A 16,437-nucleotide genomic window follows, 5' to 3' on the forward strand; every position below is an offset into this window, starting at 1 on the left:
CATAGTTTTACTCGTAATAAAGAAAAATCCATTTTTAAATTTTTATTAAGATAATGAATAAATCATATTAAATACATTTATAGGTATTAAATGTCTAGGATTCATTTTAATATTACTATTAATTGATATTTTTAGCTTTTATCTTAAAAATATCATGAGGATTGTAAAACCCTACAGCCTGGGATAGAGTTGAGTGAGACAGAACAGTCCATTTCCAGGTAAAATTTTAGCTGCCTTTTCTATCTTGGAGCACAGCATGGCTATGATAAACAAGGTCAATTTTGATAGGGCATAATTATTGAAGTGTCCACAAGATGGCAGATCCAGAGTCTCAGATGATTTATTCATTGGCACATGGCAAATATGCCCACTAAGATTTATTTTACAACACTGATTGGCCAAATTGGTTGCAACAATTAAAATTAACATACTTTAAATAAAACAAACAAACAAGCAAAGAACCCACAACTTTCTCTGATCTGTCTATATTAGAATACATGTCACAGTGAAGCCTTTAAGACAACAGTCTCATGCCATACTATATTGGTTACTAAAAGAATAATCAGAGTACTAATATGGTTCAGTTTTTCCTAATGATCTGAAAATGAATCACTTTCTTCATATATATAACTCATAAATAGAGTTATAGTATAACAATTTGCTTCTCACAAAATATATGTGAAAACCATATTTTTTAGAATTGTCTTATCTATAAAGTGGAAAATTCACTCTTTCCACTCCCATAGTGTTGGGAAAGAAATATCTCCTCCTCTCACTGAAGGCCGCATAGTTCACAAATAGATAGATGATTAAGCCCTATAGAAAAGTTGAAAGCAGAGTTGGATGAACACCTAGGGGAATCCTCACCTCAATTTCTACTGTTATGTCTTGCTTTTTCTTTGTATATCATGGGTACATTATTTGCATGTATATACCTATAATTCTTTATTTATGTTCTATATATTATGTATTTTATACATTTAATGTATATATACATATAAAGCACAAAGAAGCTTGCTTTTTGCTGAACAATTTCAGCATGATGTAGATGTCATGACACTTCACCCATAAATACTGCAGAATAATCTTCTAAAAATAGGAATGTACTTCTACCTAAGCAAAATATCATTATTGCTCCTAAAAATAACATCAGTTTATTAATATCTAATGTATATTTTATGTTCAAACTTCCCCAATCATCCTAAGAACATTTTATCAACATGATACATAAAAGATTATGTACTGCACTTTCTCATTTTATTTAAAAACATCTTATTTAAGCTGGTCTTCCCTCTCCCTTTAAGTTTTTCATGACGTTAAATTCCAGAATGTGATAGCATGATGCACATTCTGCGTTTGTGTGACATTTCTTTGTGATTTGTTATTGTCATTTTGTTTAGTTGCTAAATCATGTCCAACTCCTTTTCAGACCCTAGATTGTAGACCACCAGGTTCCACTGTCCATGGGATTTCCCAGGCAAAAATATTGGAATATGTTGCCAGTTCTTTCTCCAGGGAATCTTTCTGACACAGTGATCAAACCTACCTCTCCTGCACTGAAGACAGATTCTTTACCACTGAGCCAACAGTGAAGGCTTGAGTAACGTTCTTTGAAAATGTTACATAGGACATTATATATTTCTTTGTACAACCTATAAAGAGATAAATAACGTCACATTGTTCTATAATCAGTGACACTAAGTTTAATCACTTTGAATAAGTAGTGACCTATATAACATTATAAAACTGCTTTTTTGTAATTAATAAATATTCTTTGTCTTAGAGATTTTATAGAGTACCTGCTTTATATAAACTTTTATTCCTTGTTCTTGATATATTTTTTGAACCTTTTTTGTAAAGTAAAAAGTTAAAAATATTAATTCATGTATTTATTCCACAGATACTGACAATGTTTTCCATGTGCAAAACTTTGTGTTAAAATGTGATGTAAAGAATAACAGGAATAACATGCTCCTTCATTCAAGAAACACAAGCTGTAGTGCATAAAAAACTATTAATGACTAGACTAAGGTAAGTCGCTCCAGTCGTATCCGACTGTGTGCGACCCCAGAGACGGCAGCCCACCAGGCTCCCCCGTCCCTGGGATTCTCCAGGCAAGAACACTGGAGTGGGTTGCCATTTCCTTCTCCAATGCATGAAAGTGAAAAGTGAAAGTGAAATCACTTAGTCGTGTCCGACCCTTCGCGACCCCATGGACTGCAGCCCTCCAGGCTCCTCCATCCATGGGATTTTCCAGGCAAGAGTACTGGAGTGGGGTGCCATTGCCTTCTCTGAATGACTAGACTAGTCTAGTCTAATTAAACTAGTTTAAATTAAACTAAATTAGACTAGTTTAAATTCAACTAAATTAGGCTACTTTAATAATTAAAAAATATATTTTAGGAAGAGCCAGAAAGCAAATTTACACAATGCTATGATGGAAAAGAATTATGCATGAATATAACTTAGACAGAGTGACTAGAGGAATTTTATTACAGAGGTGACTTATAAAGAAACCTTGAGGTATAAATGGGGGCAAGAAGTGTGGGACATGGTGAATTAAGTGCTTGGAGAGAAGGTAAGATAGAGATCAGAACAACCCAAATAAGTTTTTAAAGATCATTCTGCCTACAACGTTGAGAATCAATTTTATGAGTGCAATACTAAACACAAGAAGACTTGTTAGAAAGGTACTAAATTAATCCAAGTGAGGGAAAAGGTTGGGGCTAGTGAAGGTGATGAAAAATCACAGAAGGTATAACTGACCCACTAGCATCGTTAAACATGACATTATATTCTATGAAAATGTTTATATCAATGACATAGTTTAAAATTATAAATATTTTAATCATTTATTTTTAAGAAATGAGGAGACTCCTATTTAGTTCCAGTGGATTCTTTGATAATAGCATTGTTTCTTATTTTGTTTCAGCCTGTGTATGTGTATTTGACTGTGTATGTGTGTGTGCACTCGATTGTATGTGCACACACGCACGTGTGTGTGTACATTGTGGCAGAGGGTAAACAAAAATATTGAGGAACTGACTATTGATTCAAGTATAGCCACTATTTCCTCCTGCCCCCACTTTATTGAGATACAATTGACATAACACACATGTTTAAGGTGTACAATGTGGTGATCAGATACATGTATGCAGAGTTGCCCTTTGAACAACTTGGGGGCTCATGGCACCCACCTTCTGTGCAGTTGAAAATTTGAGTGTATATATATATATACACACACACATATTTCTCTTTCTGAGTGTGTGTATATATGTGTATATTTGTATATGCTCTCTCTATATATATGTGTGAGTGTATATATATATATTAATATGTATATATGTACATGGATTTCTCAGGTGGCACCAGTGGTAAAGAACCCACCTGCCAATGCAGGAGATGTGAGTTTGATCCCTAGGTTGGGAAGATGCTCTGAAGGGGAGTATGGCAATGCACTCCAGTATTCTTGCTTGGTGAATCCCAAGGATAGAGGAGCCTGGCAGGCTACTGTCTATAGAGTCGCAGAGAGTCATATGTGACGGAAGCGACTTTGCACGCACGCAAATATATGCATATCTCTCTTTCTGTGTGTGTGTGTGTGTGTGTATCCTCTCTATATATGTGTGTATGTGTGTATATGTATACATATACACATCTTTCTTCCTGTGTGTGTATATATAATGTACATAGTGTGTATATATATATATATACACATATATATATATATTCTCTTCTTTATCCATTTACCTGTTGAACTCCTGGGTTGTTTCCATATCTTGGCTACTGTGAATAAGGCTGCAATGAATAAGGGGGTACAGATTGCCTTCAGGTGCATACTCAGAAATGGAATTGCCAGATCATAGGAACAACAGAAACAGTGAGAGCTTTATCTTTCTGGGCTCTGAAATCACTGCAGATGGTGACGTAGCCATGAAATTAAAAGACACTTGCTCATTGGAAGAAACGTTATGACCAACCTAGACAGCACATTAAAAAGCAGAGACATTACTTTGCCAACAAAGGTCTGTCTAATCATAGCTATGGTTTTTCCAGTAGTCATGCATGGATGTGAGAGCTGGACTATAAAGAAAGCTCAGCACTGAAGAATTGATGCTTTTGAACTGTGGTGTTGGAGGAGACCCTTGAGAGTCCCTTGGACTGCAAGGAGATCCAACCAATCCATCCTAAAGGAAATCAGTCCTGAGTGTTCATTGGAAGGACTGATGTTGAAGCTGAAACTCCAATACTTTGGCCACCTGATGCAAAGAACTGACTCATTTGAAAAGACCCCGATGCTGGGAAAGATTGAAGGTAGGAGGAGAAGGGGATGACAGAAGATGAGCTGGTTGGATAGCATCACTGACATGGTGGACATGAGTTTGAGTAAGCTCCGGGAGTTGGTGATAGACAGGGAAGCCAGGCGTGCTCTAGTCCATGGGGTCACAAAGAGTCGGACACTGAACTGATGGTAGATTCATTTTTAATTTTTAAAGGAACCTCCATACTGTTTCCACAGTGGCTATACGAAGTTATAGTCCTTGCAATACTGCACAAGAATTTTCTTTACTCCACAACCTCACCTACGCTTACTGTTTTTGTCTGTTAAACAATAACCTTCTAATATGTATGAGGTGATATCTCACTGCAGTGTTTATTTGCATTTCTCTGATGATTTGTGATGCTGAGCATCTTTCACATACCTGTTGGTCTTTGTATGTCTTCTTTGGAAAAATGTCTATTCAAGTCCTTTGTTTATTTTTAAATGAGTGGTTTTTTGGGTGTTTTTTTGTTTGTTTGTTTAGTTTTTTTCTTTTGCTATTGAGTTGTATGAGTTCCTTATATATTTTGGATGTTAAATCATCAGATACATGGTTTGTAAATATTTTCCCCCATTACATATGTTGCTTTTTTTTTTTATCTTCCTGGCTATTTCTTTTGCTATTCAGAAGATTTTTATTCTATATAATCTTACTTGTCTACTTTTTCTTTTTTTGTTTGAGCTTTTGGTGTCAAGCAAAGCTTGAGATGTTCTTACATGAATTTTATATTTACAAATGTCCTAAAATATGTACATGATCTGAATCTTATTATCTTTCATTCCCCCTTTCACAATAGACACATAAGAAAAAATTATGCCATGGCTACAAATTATCTACAAAAATTATCTACAAAACAGAAGTAGAGTATAGATGCAGAAAATAAACTTATGGTTACCAGAAGATAGGTGGAGGAGGGTAAATTGGAAGATTGAGACTGACACTTATATACTACTATATATAAAATAGGTAACTAATAAGGATTTATTGTATAGCACAGAGAATTCTACTCAATATTCTGTAGTGACCTGTATATGTATAACAGATTCACTTTGCTATTCACCTCTGAAACTAACCCAACATTGAAAATCAACTATACCAAAAAAATTTTTTTTAAATTATGCCTTGGCTTTATGCCATTCATACAAAAAATAAAAAAAAGAAAAGATCAGGTTGTGGATATTTCAAAAGAATCAACTATATCTCTGGACCAGTTTCAATTCACTCCTGATTTAGCTTCTTTTCTCTTTCAAGTTTGCCTAAATTCTGACCTCTGGAACTGTCTTCTGAATTTATCCCTGTTTTGATCACACTGTCTAAATCTTCCTGCTTTTAGAGGCATGAGCAGGACACTTTGCCCTTGTACTCATTCCTGGTACTCTGAGTCCCAATCTCTGGCTCTGCATCCTCTCAGTAGGTCCTCCCTGGCCTAGAATTCAAACAGATGAATACATACTTGATTGCTATGTCCTCAAAAAACAAGCCTAATATCTCTAGGCTTGTTATAATAGACATTGAAATAACTCAATAAATGCTCATTATGTCATTAACAAATTACTCATTTTCAGATTACAAGGAAACTCTTTTTTTGGAGGGGTGCTCCCTTCAAAATTTCATTGCTGTTTTTTGTGCAAATGCCCTGAAATGTTGGCACATCTACATTTGCATAACTAATTTAATATTTACTTTCAGCATCAAATTTGGGGAATAGTGGGTGATCAAGTGAGATATTGCCATTTAATCCTTTTTAAAAAGTAGCTGTGCTGTGTGTGCTGTGCTAAGTCACTAAGTCATATCCAACTCTGTGACCCCATGGACTACAGCCCACCAGGCTCCTCTGTCATGGGATTCTCCAAGCAAGAATACTGGAGAGGGTTGCCATGCCTTGCTCCAGGGGGATATTCCCGACCCAGGGATGGAACTCACATCTCTTAAGTCTCCTGCATTGGTAGGCATATTCTTTTTTGTTTGTTTGTTTTAATTTAATTTTATTATTATTTTTTTAAATTTTATTTTATTTTTTAACTTTACAATATTGTATTGGTTTTGCCATATATCAAAATGAACCCGCCACAGGTATACATGTGTTCCCCATCCTGAATCCTCCTCCCCCCTCCCTCCCCATACCATCCCTCTGGGTTGTCCCAGTGCACCAGCCCCAAGCATCAAGCATCCAGTATCATGCATCGAACCTGGACTGGCGACTCGGTAGGCGTATTCTTTACCACTAGTGCCAGTGTATAAAATACCTTCCTCTATTCCCCTGAATCATTAGGGGAATGGTCCTTATTCTGAGGACCATTTCAAAAAACAAATCTATTCCAAGATACAAATTTCATATTGATCTTTCCAGGCAGAAAACACACTTGCTTTGCTTCACCCATCCTCATCAGCCAAAGCCACTTCCTGCCCCTGACCGGGCAACTTTCTACTCCTTAAATATGCAAAGCTCAGTAGAATGCAGTGTACTTTCAGGAAAATTTTGTAATACATGTAATAAGAGTATTTGCTGGCTGTCAGACAAAATGTGTGACAATATAACTGTTTTTCTTATAGCTGACATCACAAAAGAGGAAGTGTTAGGTGTAAGAATGTAGAAATACGGTTTAAAATCTGAGATTTGCACTCTGGAAATGTGATTCAAGCTGTGATTTTCTGGATTGGAAAATGTTACTTCTTTCAGCTTTAGAAATCTTTGGATTTTTATTCATCAGGGTTTTCTCTTTCTTAGTGCATTCTTGGCACAAAAGCAGCCCTGGAGCGAAAAACATTAAGAACAGACTTAGAATGAAGATTTGGTTTTTGCAAAGAATAGCATTTATAAGCATGTTCTATTCCTCTATTTGGCATTCTATTTGCACCACGAAAGAATAAGGACAGGGTGATTTTGTTCTGGGAGTTCTAGGTCACTTGCATCCTAGAAGCTCTGAAAATATTCTTTATGATGTTGTAAAATTTTTTCTTCTATAAATAGAGAGAAATTATTTTTCCTGAGGTATATGATAAATATAGGTCAAGTCAACATGCAGGAGAATCAGAAATTTTGGAATTGGCTCACAACAAAAGTATCAAGTCAGTGAAGTGTGTCTTTTGAAATGTAAACTTCCTCTGATGTAGACTTTCTAAATTGACCTTTGGTACTGGGCTGAGTGCAGTTCATTGTCCTTGGACAAGTATTCCCACCCTCTCTCCTTCCCCTAAGTTTGACGCAAGGAAAGTTTCCATTAAATTTATTTAGAAATCCTTTAAAGAGATGAGAGTAAGATTGGGGATAATATTAAGAAATAGACGTGAACAAGGTAATGAAAACTCTCTCATACAATAGAGAAATATTAACACTCTTGAAAGTCAGCATTCCCAATGTTGCTGACTCATGAGGGAGGGATCTGGGGCATCACTAGAGAGCGGCAGGTTTGGGAAGGGACGCTGGCTGGAACTTGACCCTGCTGCTAGTTAAAAAAACGTGTCAAGTGCTCAGTGTGAGCCTCTGACAGTAAAATTTCAATGCATATCAATTGCTATACTTTTTATAATTATCTTTCTGAAGGGAGTCGAAGACATCAAAAGAAAGATTCCAGGTTCAAATTAAGATGTTAAGAATGAGAAAGTAAAAGGGAAATTCTCACTCACTGAGCCACTATCATATGGCAGAGACATTGTAAAGAACTTAACTGAATGGTCAAATTAACGTTCCACAGCCCTGCGAAAGACGTGTAATTTTATACAACTAATGCCACCTTATAAGTATGGGAACTGACAGACAGAGGTTACTATTTAGCTACGTCCTCACGTTCAAATTGAAGAAGAGCACAGATTATAACCCAGTTCTTTTTTACTTCTAGTTTTATTTTACCATTTCCGATGCCTTACTGATAAGCTTTAAATCAGACCCTCATCAGCAGAATGCACTGCTGTCAACCGATGAGAGTTAAGTTTTAGAGTTATCTTCTGATAACTGATCACAAAGGCAATCAAATGTACATCCAAGTGATGAATTTGAGCCAACAGGTACTATTGAGAACTTGTTACCTGCTGGTTGAATGGCAAGCTATCAGCATTTATGGTGTCTGACTTCATCTGAGCAAACCCATTTTTATTCCCTGAGATGCGCTGATAACTCCTCATCCTCAATTTAAGACCTTGATTACAGCACACAACACAAAGTCCTCTTCCACAGGTTTTCTTTATACTGGTACTTCCACTTGCTCTTTTGAGTAAAAATTTTTAATGCCATTGCTCTATTAAATTCCTGTTCTCCAGAATAGGTATACCAAATTTGTCTGTTCCAGACCTATTTTTAAAAAATCTGTTGTATGTATACTTTCAATATACACTTACACTTTCCGATCTTTTGTGCAAATTAGAAAGAAGTGTCTCTCCTTGACTTGTGTGTCTGAAATTTGTACCAGTGTAACAGTTTTAGTAGAACAATCATTTTTTTTTATTCGCTTACTGAAACAAACATATGTATCTCCCCTGTTTGTCATACAAATGCCATGTTTTTGTGCAGTGTGCCACCTAATAATCCAAAGGGTTGGCTATGAATAGTCAAGAATTATTTATCAGGCATGCATGTGCTATGATAATTTCAGTAAATACAAAAAGAAAGGCCAATCTTCTTTGTTTTATGGAGCTTAGACTTTGTAGAAATCACAAATAATATTAAAAAAAATAAATGAAGAAGATGTATATGAAATTATAGTAAATACTAAGGAGGAAAAAGTAAAGCAATGAAGTTAAATATAAAATGTCAGTTTTTAGGATTTACATATATCAACATATTATGCACATCATGAAGTATACACAAAAATAAAAATTAAAGCGATTAGATGAAAATAAATATGAATGGCAGCTCTAATATTATCCTCAGCAGATGGTCTTGCATCTCTATTTGTGGACCGTGGCTGAAGAGCTGCCTTGCTACTGATGTCCAATAGGATTTTCCGTGATGTTAAATGCTCATTCTGTGCTGACCATAGATCGAGTCTTCAAAATGTGTCCAGTGAGACTGAGGAACTGAATTTAAAATTTTTTTTAGCCTAAATGACTAGTGGCTATCAGACAGCATAGTTGTACAGGAAGTGAAGTTCTGCTAAGGATATAGTGTCTGAGGCAAATAGAACTTTGCCTCTGCACATTATCTTTGAGATCCAGTTTTAATTTCAGACCATAAACTTAGCCTATTTTAACCTAGATTAATGATGTACTCTCTCCCTTCAGTCTGACTTTTTCCTCCTGAATTCCAGGATGCTTAATTAACTCTGCCGAACTATGTTCACTGTAGCTCTGCGGGATGTTGTCTCCTAACTGTGGGTCTGTGTTATCCCTGGCTTTCACTGCGTGGTCTCACATTCTCTGGCTCCAGTTAGTGCCATGTGCTACCTCTCTACCAGCTCCTTCAGTTGTCCTTAGATCCCCTCTGTCACAGCGAGGCTGTCTCCAGATCATCTGAATCTCCAGAAATTGATTTTGCAACAGTTAAGGTATTAATATTAGTCCTGGGATGATGTTTGTGTTGTGAACTTTTTCTACATCTCCAGAAACTCCTGGGAGCTTAATTAAAGAGCAGTCCTCTCTTCCAGTCTCTTCTTAAACTGTCGTTTGACACCAATATCTTCTATTAAACAGCTTCAAAAACCCCTTCTAAGAGAGTGCTTCTATGTTTAATGTTGAATTAAGTAATCCAGCTGGATCTCTACTTGCATCTCCAGAGCACGGTGGTGCCAACCATGCAAAAATTATTTAGGAGTTTCTTGGAGAAAAGGTGGTATGAAAACATTAGGTTCAAGGACAGCTGCCTCAGGCTGTACACAGTTTCTCCAGGCTGCTGCCACTCCAAGGAAAGCCTCATTAGAAGGACACCTAGGCTAGAAGAGGTTATCAAAAGCATCCCAAAAGGAGGAGAATGGTAAACAGCCTCAAATAAGCAGCTCTTTTGTCCCCCAAAGTTCTGTGCACACCTGGACAAACAGCTCATATCAGGAGGTGCTTTATTCACAGTACATGACCACACACATTCACATCCCCAGCAGGTCATCCAGAAGCCCTAAATAGAGCAAGAAAGATCAAAACTCCTGAAATCAGCCTGGGGCTTGCTCATCCAAACAGCAGGTGAAGCATCAAAGGTTGAGAAATTTCTTTTCAGGCATACACATAAGCCTAATAAGACTGATGTGAAATAATGAGGAAGTCCAAGCAAAGATATTAAAAATAATCTTGAACAAAAAAATATTTACATGGAGTAAGAGTTATGTACAAAAATTATTTTATTTTGGGGAAGACAATGAAAAGTCATGATACTGTAAAGCAGAGTAAAATAATACAAAAGAAACAAAAGATATGAATTATATAAGAGAAACAAATTAATTAGAAAACTTCACAAAGAATAGTATTGATGAATGCATTAAAGAATCGATTCTTCAAATAAAACAATAAAATAGGAAAATGTTTAGTTAAAAATATTGAGAATGAGAAAGTGGTTATAATTTACAAGAGGATATTATATGAAGTTCTATAATAATTGTGTTTTAATACCTTGATGAAATGAATAGCATTGAAAGAATATATAAATAATTATTGTGGCTGAGAGGTAAAGAATCCGCCTGCCAATACTGGAGATGCGGGTGTGATCCCTGAGTTGGGAAGATCCCCTGGCAATCCATTCTGCATTCTTGACTAGAAAATCCTATGAACAGAGTAGCCTGGTGTGCTACAGTCCCTGTGGTCACAGGTCGGACATGACTTAGTGACTAAAGCCTCCAAACCATAAGCTGAAAAATGAATCAGAAATCTGTATAAAAATTTGCTCCAAGGTAGTTTTAAAGAAACTTCGTGTAATCTTTGGGTAACAAAAATACTCATGATATTTAACAATTGATGATTTAAAAGTATTTTCAGCCACACCAGTTAAAGCCTTAATGAGACTAAGGGTCATGAACAACACCAGGACCCATCTGCACAGGACCACCTGTGCCTCCAGGAGCATCTATACCACCACATTAAAATGAAGAAGAGAGAAGCTAGTCAGTTCATTCACTCAGTTGTGTTTGACTCTTTGTGACCCATTAGACTGCAGCACACCAGACCTCCGTGTCCATCATCAACTCCCAGAGTTTACTCAAACTCATGTCCATTGAGTTGGTGATGCCATCCAGCCATCTCATTCTCTGTCATCCCCTTCTCCTCCCACCTTCAATATTTCCCAGCATCAGGGTCTTTTCAAATGAGTCAGTTCTTCTCATCAGGTGGCCAAAGTATTGGAGCTTCAGCATCAGTCCTTCCAATGAATATTCAGGATTGATTTCCTTTAGGATGGACTGGTTGGACCTCCTTGCAGTCCAAGGGACTCTCAAGGGTCTCCTCCAACACCACAGTTCAAAAGCATCAATTCTTCAGTGCTCAGCTTTCTTTATAATCCAGCTCTCACATCCATACATGACTATTGGAAAAACCATAGCTTTGACTAGACGGACCTTTGTTGGCAAAGTAATGTCTCAGTTTTTTAATATGCTGTCTAGGTTGGTCAAAACTTTTCTTCCAAGGAGCAAGTGTCTTTTAATTTCATGGCTGCATTCACCATCTGTAGTGATTTTGGAGCCCCCAAAATTAAAGTCTGTCACTGTTTCCACTGTTTCCCCATCTATTTGCCATGAAGTGATGGGACCAAATGCCATGATTATAGTTTTTGGAATGTTGAGTTTTAAGCCATCTTTTTCACTCTCCTCTTTCATTTTCATCAAGAGGCTCTTTAGTTCTTCTTCACTTTTGGCCATAAGGGTGGTGTCATCTGCATATCTGAGGTTAATGATATTTCTCCCAGCAATCTTTATTCCAACTTGTGCTTCATCTAGCCCAGAGTTTCTCATGACGTACTCTGCATAAAAGCTAAATAAGCAGGGTGACAATATAGAGCCTTAATGTACTCCTTCCCTATTTGGAACCAGTTCTATGTCCAGTTCTAACTGTTGCTTCCTGATCTACATACAGATTTCTCAAGAGGCAGCTCAGGTGGTCTGGTATTCCCATCTCTTTAAGAATTTTCCACAGTTTGTTGTGATCTACACAGTGGGCTTCCCTTGTGGCTCAGCTGGTAAAGAATCTGCCTGCAATGTGGAAGACCTGGGTTCGATTCCTGGGTTGGGAAGATCCCCTAGAGAAGGGAAAGGCTACCCACTCCAGTATTCTGGCCTGGAGAATTCCATGGACTGTATAGTCCACGGAATCGAAAAGAGTTGGACACGACTAAGCGACTTTCACGCAGTCAAAAGCTTTGGCATAATCAATAAAGCAGAAGTAGATGTTTTTCTGGAACTTTCTTGCTTTTTCGATGATCGAACGGATGTTGGCAATTTGGAGAAAAGGAAAGATATACCCATTTGAATGCAGAGTTCCAAAGAATAGCAAGGAGAGATAGGAAAGCCTTCCTTAACAATCAATGCAAAGAAATAGAGCAGAACAATAGAGAGAGAAAGACTAGAGATCTCTTCAAGAAAATTAGAGACACCAAGGGAACATTTCATACAAAGGTGGGCATAATAAAGGACAGAAATGGTATGGACCCAGCAGAAGCTAGTGTTAGGATCTAGGAAACACAGATCATATTTTTAGGGCAAGAGATGAATGAAAACAACCTGAAAATGAGGTAGACACATGTATATTACCTTCCCAGGATCATCTAAGTTCTGAATAAACAAATGTGAATGGAAAATATTTCAAAGGGCTTTGGACAAAAGCAAAAGTAAATAGATGTAAGTAATGGTATAACCTCCCAAATAGTGTAATTGGTCAAAAAAAAAAAAAAGAAAGAAAAGAAATACAAAATCTGACCTGCTCACCCCAAACCAAAGAATTTATAAAATTTTTAAAAGGTAAGCAGTTGTATGATATTGAAAGACATGCTCAAAATGATAAAGCATTAATTGTAAAAGGATACATTTTTTAAAGCACATATAAGCAATAATAAAGTAGGGTTTTCAAGATTAGTGTTTATATCTGTTACTATTGAATTTAGTGGCATAAGGGAGCAAACATTTTGATATTTTTGCAGATTCTGAGGTCAGGAGTCTCCAGCACACAGCTGAGATGACACATCTGTGCTCCATGAAGTCTGGGACCTCAAGGAGCTGGGAAGACCTGAATGGCTGAAGGCCATTCACTTGCCTGGGGGCAGACATTGCCTGGAGGCTCCTTCACTTACAAGTGCAGAGCCTGGGCTAAGATAATAAAAGGCTGGACTCAGGTGGAACCTTACTAGTGTGTCTGTCACACTGCTCATGTATCTCCCGGTAGGATGACTGGGTTATGAAAAGGGGAGTTCCAAAAACAAGCATTTCAAGAGAAGCAGCCAGAAGGTGCATGACTTTTATGATCTAGCTCAGAAGTTACTATTACTTGTTACTATTACTTCCATCTATTTGATTTTGCTTTTGCCTAAAGCTCTTTGAAATATCTTCCAATCACCTTTGGAAGTTATTCAGAACTTCAGTGATACTGGGAAGATAATAAATATACTTCTGTCTACCTAATTTTAGATTGTTTTCATTCTTCACTTGCCCTAAAAATAACAAGGTCTGTGTTTCCTAGATCCTAACTTTATTGGCTGAAGCACAGGTAATCCCATCCAGACTCAAAGGGAGAGTTGTATACTCCATCTCTCCTTGAGAACTTATCTAAAGCTCTATAAAAACAGATGATGTGGAAACCAAAACTAAAAGCATAAACAAACAAATCAATCATTTTATTTACTACAGAGTATCATTTACAAGGAAGCTATAACTGTTAAGAATTTCTTTGTGATAAAAAAAATGATACCAAAAACATAATGCAGGACATTTTCCTCTTTAATGTTTCAAGTCAAGTTTCAAAAAATATAAAAGATCTAATTTCCATACAAATTGAGGTTAACTTGATATATTTAATCAAGCATTTTACACAATAGGAAAATGCATATTTTTCATGAATCAACTGATAATTTCAAAATTAACATATGTTAGGCCACAGAGGAAATGTCAATAAAATCTTCAAAGCATAAATTGTATGGGCCATTTTGTCTGCCTCTATACTTCTGGTAATAAAACTAAAAATAAATAGAAACAATAAATGTTTAACTAACATTTAAAAGCAATAACACAGCAATTAAAAAATCTTCTAAATATCATGTGTCAAAGAGGAAATCAAAACTGCAATTATAAGCTCTTTACTAATTAGAGAAAATGACAACACACAGCTAGCTCTGAACTCAGAAGAAACTAAGTATATACTTATTTTATATATTTAATTCCTATCCACAAGTGTTCTGGAAGGAAAGTTCCAATATTATTATAATTCTGTCTACCTTTCTATCTACCTATCAATCATCTATCTGTAATACAATCTATCATCTATAGATCTATTCAACATTCAGTCTTTATGTCTTTTGTCTGTGTATATTATTACATATATTACAGTTGGCATAATAGGAAGTAATCTAAATGCTTGGCAATCAATAGGACATCAATTCAATAAATAGGACATTACTTCAATAAGTTTCAGAAACTCCATGTAATATAATTGTATGTAGATGTTGTATGAACATGGAGAAATCATTATGCTATAGTAAGGTAAAACAGAAGACCTGAAAGAAATATACAGAACAAAATTTTGCTTGGATGTAGGAAACTTAGAAGGATGTTTCAGAAGTGCCAGTATCCATGCCACTGTGGAGGATAACATCTCTATGGAAACCCTCGGTTAACAGCCAATAGGACTGTATCAGATGATGTACGGATAACTGCTTAAAGAACACCAAATGCGCAAGAAGGCAAGCCACCCTGAGTTATAAACAACAGAAGCAAGCAATAGCAGGGTTAAATCCCCAAAGACTGAAGACATTGTAAGTTTCACAATTAAAATACAAAATATCTGGACATGGCCCACTTAAGGAAATTACAAAGGAAACAAGGGAACTACAGAGGAAACAAAAAAGATAGACTGCAGCGAACAGAATGGAAGTTGCATGGAATGTGAACAACGTGGTGAAGAAAATCTCACTCAGGAGATAAACCGCAGACTAAGTGTAACTGAAACAAGTATAATATGAGCTGGAGATATATAGAAATAATAGATATATAAATACATGGGCACATATTTTAGTTTGTATTTATAAAACTTACATAGAATGCCACAAGAGCTATAAGGGAATGAGGGACTCTGGAAGGGCAACACAGAGACAAGGTGAATAGAATCAAGTTGGCAGCCAGAAAGGGCAAAATCCAAATTGAGTAGAGGCTTTATTTAAAGAATAAATGACTTCAAATTTTTCAAAATTGATGAGGCTTTAGCCCAAGCTGGTAATCGAAGAGCAAGTTATGACTGAACACATGGTAGTGAAAATGCAGATAACTCAAGAGAGAAAGAGAGAGAGGGAGGGAGAAACAGAGAAAGACAGAGAGAAGACAAGACAAAGAAGAGGAGAGACCCTGAAAGGAACCAGAACGTAAGACAGAGAATGCTCTACAGAGGAATATGGTTGGAGTGACAGAATACCCATGAGCAAAAACAGTGAAATGGTACTTAACATTTATCAATTGAACAATTTTGCATTTAGTGTGTCTTTTTACCAGGCACTATTATAACCTCCAAGGATGCAGCAATGAGCAAAATTAAGAGGGTCTCTGTTCTCATGGAACTCACATTCATATAGAGGCAAACAGTCTAGTGAATAACATAATTTTGAAATGATAATTTCATAATATAAAAGTGATATGTAGAAATAGAGTAACAAGTTAGAAACTGCATTGGTTATTTCAGATAGGGTTATCAAGGACACATAAAGTGGTGAAGCAACAGTTGAGCTCACCTCTCCAGATGAGAGACCGTACAGATAATTGTGAGCAAGACCACAGGCCCTGAGATGAGTGGATGAACACAGAGGCAGTGCAGGCAGAAAAGGATAATTAGATGAAATAAGGTAGCAGAGGTAAGCAAGACTTTGAAGATGATATTATTTTAATGGCAAGGAGAATTTGAGAATTTTAAAGGAGGAAATACCACCAATGAACTTATATTTTCAGAAGGCCACTCTGTCTGCTTTGTGGAAAATGGAATATGATCAATTACAGAAACTTGGTGTGCCTTTCTT

This window comes from Bos javanicus, chromosome 28 (assembly GCF_032452875.1).
Source record: "Bos javanicus breed banteng chromosome 28, ARS-OSU_banteng_1.0, whole genome shotgun sequence".
Lineage (NCBI taxonomy): Eukaryota > Metazoa > Chordata > Mammalia > Artiodactyla > Bovidae > Bos > Bos javanicus.